Below are 7897 nucleotides of genomic sequence, written 5' to 3'. Positions count from 1 at the left end.
GAAGGCGGCGTGGCGTAGGGGGCCCAAGGAACGGCGATGGGCGGAGAGGCGGGGGCGAAGTAAAAGAGGAACAGGCCCGAGGAAGAAGAGGGACCAAGGGGGAGAACAGCGGCGGAGAACACCCGCGGCTACGGCCAATCGCCTCTGCGGATGGAGGCACGGCACCGATGGACGGAGTCAGAAAATATGGGCTCCTCGCACGTGAATCGCGCACACAACGACTCTCTCTCTCTCGCGAAGTTTCGCGCGCGCCGGCGAGACGCGAATTTATGCCCATCGGACCGCGATACTTCTGCAGGGATTGACTGATGAGACGCCCCGGCAAAAGCGCGGCGAGCCACGATGGCGCGCCGCGGCGGCACCGCGATGGAGGGAGATTCCGCGAGATAATGGCTGAGTTATCGCCGCCACGCCGCGCGTCCGCGGACGAAGAACGTTTCGTCGGAGAGCCCCGTTACCGCCGTCGTCGTCGTCGTCGTCGTCGTTGGACGGTCATTTTCGCGATCACTCGCGCGCAAAGTGTGCACGAGAGGGATGTTGATTTACTGAGCGACATTAAATTCATACTGATATTATCTGGGGCAATGTCGTTAATTACACTGAGAAAACAAATTCTTAAATTTTAATAAATAATTTGCTTCGGTGGTCCAAGCGGTTGATTCTGTCCAATACGGAATTCGAAAGATTCAGGTTCGAACTCTGGTTGAGTTACTTTTTCGCAATAAAATAATTTACAGTTTTTTTAGGGACAGGAAATATTATATATGCTTTTTATAGCATTAATATTACTATTCCGGATTCATAATTGTATCTTAAGTCCTAAGACTATGCGACGCGTAGTTTGAGTTGGAAATTGTAAAAATTAAAAATTAAAAAATTATTATTCGACACCAAGAACCGGTACGACTGACGGAGGCCTTCTAGTCTCGTGTTTTAGTAAATATTTATTCGAATAGTATTAATGAAATATTTATTTACGATACAAAAATATTTACTCTAAAAAAAAATATGATACTTAAGTTAAATTAGTAATTTTTTTTCTCAATGTACCTATCTTATTTCACTAAATAAATATATATTTACATTTAATAAATATTTTATTAATACTAATCGAATAAATATCTATTAAAATTTAGTAATTATTTTTCTCAGTGTATCTATCTGAAAATTGTTTTTATTTACATATTCAATAAACATGATGACGAATTAACGGCCGAAAGTATTTTTATGAATACTGACGTCAAGTGACCCACAATGTACGTTTTTTTATGTGTTTTTAATGTCGTTTTAATTATCTACATTCCATTATTTATTACATCTGCATATCTCATATATGCCATGCGTAGTGATGTAATTTGCATAACATAAATTACATCATAGCTAAAAAAGGTTTTCCAAGAAATGAGGTTAAATGTTGTGAATCATTAAAACGTTGAATCATAAAATTATAAAAGTAGTTTTACGACCGACTGCTGTAAACCGAAAGTTGGCAGAAAAGAGAATTTTATTAAACGTGATTTTGGTATAATATTTGATTGAAAAATAAAAGTATTATTAGCTCTTCATTTAGTGCATTGAAAATTCTCATCTATTATAAAAATAATTCCTTAAACAACCTTTTATGCACTCATGATACTCTCGATGCAAAATTTTTTAAATTTTTTTTTCAATTTTAAAAGATTATTACGTCGTAATGAGAATTCCAAGAAATTTTTGTTTTTTACATAATTGTTGTAAAGTAATTAGCGATATGTGAACATCAGTAAAAACTGTAACTTTATGTTTATATTTATGAAAACACTATGTTTTCATAATAATAAGAGAACATAGATCAACACGTGAGAATACAATTAAGTGAAGAACTTTAATGATTGGTTGTAGCTAGATCTTACAATTAGTTAATATTAGCTAATATTTCTTGTGTGATTTTATGTACATTTTTAGATTCATCAAATTACAAACTGATTAAAATGTTCAGTTTTAAAACACAGTTATTAACAAAATAAAAAAAGTAATATTAAATTAATAATCGATTTTATAATAATGATGCTAACAGGTATCTAATGTAGTAATGATACCAATAAGGAAACCTTTTCTCCTTTAAAAAACTGAATAAAATAATTTTCATTTTTTTAATAATTCTATTGAACTGAACTATTACAATACAAATTAACAAAATGAATTATTACAGATATGTATCCATTAACATCAAGTGTTAATGGACCATTACAAAGTGTCAGTTTCCATACGATCATAGGTCGATCATAGATCAAATAATATTGATCGCGGTCCTGATTTAGATGGATAATAATCACTAACTATGAGTATGGAAGGACGACCGTAAATTTTTTTCCGATTTTTAGATACTTCTTCGTTTATAATTTGTCACGTGTATTTTGAAATGTGATGCTAATCAATAAAAAATAAAATTGATTTTACTTGTAACGTACATACATTTAATCGAAAATAACATTGTTCAGACAAATTTAAACGACGTCATCAGTGCGTAACATTGCGATGTTATTTTCACGTTCCATTAATGTTATGTTTTGGTCATTAATGACTTGATTAATAACGAGAAACTCACGACAAATTGACGTCATTATTCTTGGCGGATAGTTAGCTTTAGAAAAGACAAAAGGTAAGAAAAAGTGAAATTGCTAATAATTCTTTTAACCAGAAAGAATTACTATCCCAGTCAACACAGTTATGTGTTCACTATATAGTAACTGTAAGTTTTTTAGTATCATATTTTACGTAACGTGAAAGTACTTGCAATATGTTGCAGCTGCATTTTCACCCTTTTTCACAAGTAATGATGACAGTACATTTATATAAACAACTACTCTTCTTTCTATTACGTCTATATAATTCTAATGATGAAATTCTATATTAGAGCATCTCATCTTGTTACGTAAATATTATAATAACTAGCATTTGCACATTTATGTTACCGTAAAAAGAAGCAGTAAAGTACAAGTGATGTTGTGTAAATATGAAGGAGAACATTACTGATTTCCAGGCACAGAGAATTCTAGATTGCAATTACAGTACGTGATTATAATTCTTTTCTCTACTAAAAATATGATGCGAGACAATGCGTTTCGAAACGTAACGCATAACTATAAAAATAAGATACAGTTGAAATAAATTGACGCAATTATATTGACATATATAACGCGAAGCGTGGTGAAATTCAAGGACACGTCGAGCCACTCCTGCTCTTTGAAGACGTTTGAGAACAAATTGAGGACACGTACGCTCGTATCAAAGAAGTGTGAACAGGAGCAAGACGTAAGCGCGAAGTCATCGGGATGAAGTAATAAAAGGGATCGCGTAGCTAGGGGCAATCCCGTCGAAACAAACGTTTTAATCCGGAAAGCGCGGCCCTCTCTCCCTTGTTCCCCTCTTCTTCTCTTCATTCAGCAAACGCTCTCGCGCGAGTTGAGGCTCTCGCCGCGCGTGGATACGTCGGGTAGGGTGGCGGGTAACGCGCGTGGGTGTCGGTGACGACGTATAATTTAAGGCTGCGAGCACAACGATTCAATTTCACAAGACCGCGGAGCAGCGGGCGCGAAGACCCTAACTACGCTTCGGCGAGTCGGGGGAGAGAAAAGGAAATAATCTTCTGATTTGTGCCGCGAATAAAATCGACGATTCATATTCGTCCCTGGCCGCGACGCGGCTGCCTTATCTGCGCGCACGCTGCTGGACCGAGAACGATTCGAGATCTGACGTCTCCGAGGCGCCGAGACTCGCGCTCGCGATGTCGTCGAAAATATTTGCTGGTCGACCGCCTACGGATGGCCTTAAATTCGCCCCCGTCGCGCCGCCGGTCCGATCCGATGTCGAACACGTTAATCCCGAAACGATCGTGCTCTCGATACTGTACTCGTGAATCTGTGAGATAATTCAAAGCCATCAAGCAATTCTCATGATTTTTCAAGTTCATCGCGATCTTGTCGCGCAATTTCGGCATCTTTCCCGTTTCTAGTTTTAAATAATTTCAAAGAGTTTTATAAAACATACGATAAATTGAAAATAAGAGAGAGCATTTTTTAGACTTTTTGAACACCCAGAGAAAAAGTTTCTTCGAATAAAAAATATTGCATTGAATCAAAGAAATTTGTGCATTGCTGTACTGTTAAAGAAAAATTTATTTGATTTAAAGAGAGTTTTTGGTTCTTATTAAAATTTATAAAAATTAAAAAGTAAATCGGTTTTGCAACGTAAACGAAAGAAATACCTATATTTTTAAAACTGGAACAACTAAATTATTTCTTACATTTCTGTCAGTACTTACTTTGGATTAAAAATTTATTTGTTTAATTTAAAAAGAGCTAATAACGTCATTCCTTGAAATAAAATAAATTTTTATTTTCCTAAAAGATTTTAATTTAAAAAAACCAAGTTAAAGAAACGATTTCATCAATTTAAATATAATTTTTCTCTGAATAAACGATTCGCTTTCGAGCGATTATTTCTGTTGAAATTCGTGCGACATTCAATACTTGAACTTTAATTTAAAATTCATACTTATATTAATTTGAAAGAATGCGCGATAATTTGTCCTACCTTGAGTGATAAATTTTAAATGAAGGAAAATGAATGGACTCTTGTTGCGAAGATGCAACTTAACGCTATGGTGATATTCTCATATAATTTAACGCGGAGCTTCGCACAGAGGACATTAATTTCGTTTCGAAGAAAGACCCAAATTCATCGACCGGATAGTAAATCCCAAGTAGTTCTCAGAAAATGCGCGAACCGCATTGGAAGCGCGATCGCGTTGCGCTTGCATTTACCCATCACTCTCCCATGTAAATGAACCGTTTAGCGAATGCGAGGATAATGTCTCTCGACGTGCGACAGTATATAAGTCACCGTGTCGCCGTGCATTTTCACTATCGCGGCGCACACGTATGCGCAATTCAAGCCGAGGGAAATAACGCGATCGGCAATGGATTCGATCTAACGTGAGAACCGGACCAGTCGCGGACCAAGGTGAGGCCGAAGTATCCGGGGCCGAAGGATCATGTCAGGCGCACACCAGCGCACGCATGCCGACTCGTACATTTATACAGATATATATATATATGTACCGACATATGTATATACATATTTCTATATAGATACATCTGTATATATACGCGTACGCGCACACATCTATGTAGGCGCGCATGTGCGTCGTGTATCTATGTGTGTATACACAGAGAAAGAGAGAGAGAGAGAGAGAGGCGCTCCACCTCGCCGGGGCTCATATAATTGCTGGCATCCATAACGCTGATGTATTTATGGCATTAACTCGCCTCTTTCTCGTACGCTGCCGCCCCCGACCCACCTCGCCGCGGCCATGCCCGTACCCGTCATGCAACCACAAGTAGAAATAATTGGTTGAAAACAGCGCGCTCTCAGGCGGCAATATATCCAGCTTACTCCCCGCTGTCGCATCGCTTAGATCACTTCCCCGCCACCAAAACTCCCTGCCCAGCCCGGCCTCCTCCGTTCTTCACCTTCCTCTTCTTCGGGACCGATTCTCTCTTCCCCCTCGATTCTCCGTTTTCCTCCCCCTCTCCTACAGCGTCATCGTCCTCCACCTTCATTTCTTCTTCTTCTTCTGCAGCTGCGTCTTCTTCTTCTTCTTCTTCTTCTTCTTCTCCTTCATCTTCTTCCTCTTTCCACCGCCGCCGCCCCGCCTCGCCCCGCTCATTTGAATAGCCCTTATTTATGAAAATTGAATTGAATGCTTCTCATTTATGAAGGTAATTGGTACCTGTCACGAGGCCTGCCGTAGGATATCCTACTTTATACGCGGATAAGCGACGATAATTATTCTTGCAATTGAATTTATTTCTATAAGTCTCGTTTCCTTCGGCCGAGACGCGCGTTCGCGCGGTCACCGCGATATGCAGCGCCGATCATTCAACCCCCGTCGCGACGCGCGGCGTCGCGTGCTAAGGTCCATCCCCGCGGCTACGCGCGCGAAAGCGTCGATTTTTACGCGGCCCTCGAAAGGGTTCCCCGAGCGAAACGCGAGAGAGACTAGACGGGACGGAGAAGAATCCTAGACGGAGTTGCGATTTGCGAGCGCGAAGCCGAATCGCGAGTGGCGGGAGGGAGAGCAGGAAGAACGGAGGAGTATTCCGCTACTAATCTCCGATAATTTACCGCCGTGCAACCGATATTTACTGGCGTTCCAGTAATTAACGGCGCGCAATCAATCGCCGATCCCGTCGCGATAATTTATTGTTACCAGTCGAAGTTAGCGTAATAATTATCGGCGAGCGCGATGTTCGTTATCCTTCCGCGTGATAAACTCTCTGTCTTTTTTTTTCCTACGCCGAGTCGTGTGACCGCGCCGTTTGCTTTCATAATGTTAAGAACTTTTTCCCCGCTAGCATGACTGAGATTAATTTCTATCTAGATACGCGCATACTTTACACGCACGTATACGACTGCGATTTATCACAAGCTATTTCGATGTATTAATTGGCAACGGTGTTGATCATCGACCCTTTTTTTGAGGAACGGTGAGCAATTCTAGACACGCAACGCGATTCTCGTATAAGCCCCGAGCCTCTTTATTCACGTCGTTATCGCTATCGTTATTGGTCAGCCGAGTTGTACACAACGCGTATAGGTCCTGCCAGACTATTATCGATTCACGAATTCTCAATAGCCGCTGCGGCGGAGCCTGAGAGAAATACGAATAGCGATGAGTGGGAGAGACTGAAGATTAAAGAACCGAGACGCGCGCTTTCGGACTATTAAACATCAATATCAAACTCGTTGAGATATCAATTCCGCGGTATAACAAAGTGACAATTTAAATAAGTAAACTCTAGTACGCGAGACAACCGATAAATTGAATTTCTTCAAAGACATATCTTTTTTAGTCGTCGATGTCATATTATTGTCATTACTAGCGGCTAATTTTTTATTTGACCTTTTTGTTTTTTGGAGTAATGTAATTAAAAAAATTACGATATTCTAATTTAATAGATATAAATAATGCTTTCAAAATTAATTTTTAATTTAACTTAAAGTTAATTTGATCTTAATGTAACTTTTAACGGAGTTAAATTTTTGTTCATGTAACTCTTAACGTAAGTAAATTAATTTTATAAGCCATTAAATTTACCTGAATTTAATTTAAAAAATATTTTATCTTTAACTGGCAACTGGCTCGAATTGTACAAACTGACTTTTTTCTCTACAAAATTTAGAGAACATACATTTATACATATTTGTACATATGTTCTAAGTTTCATAAGTGATCTAATTTTTTTTCAATTCAGTTTTGTAACGAAAACAATAATACAAGAGCAGTAAAATATGAAAATTAAATCATTATTTAATACACTGCTGTTTTAATACATGGCACAGAACCGTACCTCTCGTTAATCTGTACTATCTTTAGAAACGCGTGTTCGCGCTTTTTTTTTTTATTGTCGGCGATCGCGGTACTTCTTAGAATCCGCGATCGTAACAGAGCATCGAACTGCGGGCACTATTAAAGGAATCAGCGTGGCGCATACACGCGTGCTCATAATTTTAATACCACTGCGATCGCCCCTGATTATCAGCGCGGGTCGCTGTTCTTTGCGAACGAAGATTTCTCCGTAAAAGGGGCAGAAAATTCCTCGGGAATCGCTGTCATCACTGCTACACCGGCCGATCGCCGTCACGTAACGCGAAAATTATCGTTCCCCGATTACCGCGTAATGCGTCCCGACAATTCCGTCGACTACGAGGCGTTCAGCATTATCGTTCCATTTTATTAAAAGCGTCCGGTAGCGCGGATGCGCTACCGATTATTCCATCGTCGACCGTGAAATCACGTACCGTCGCAATCCGAAGAGTTTATCTTCGGCCGATCCGCTCGCAAAGCGCCGAG

This window comes from Solenopsis invicta, chromosome 11, assembly GCF_016802725.1.
Source record: "Solenopsis invicta isolate M01_SB chromosome 11, UNIL_Sinv_3.0, whole genome shotgun sequence".
Classification (NCBI taxonomy): domain Eukaryota; kingdom Metazoa; phylum Arthropoda; class Insecta; order Hymenoptera; family Formicidae; genus Solenopsis; species Solenopsis invicta.
This window is presented reverse-complemented; position numbering follows the sequence as displayed.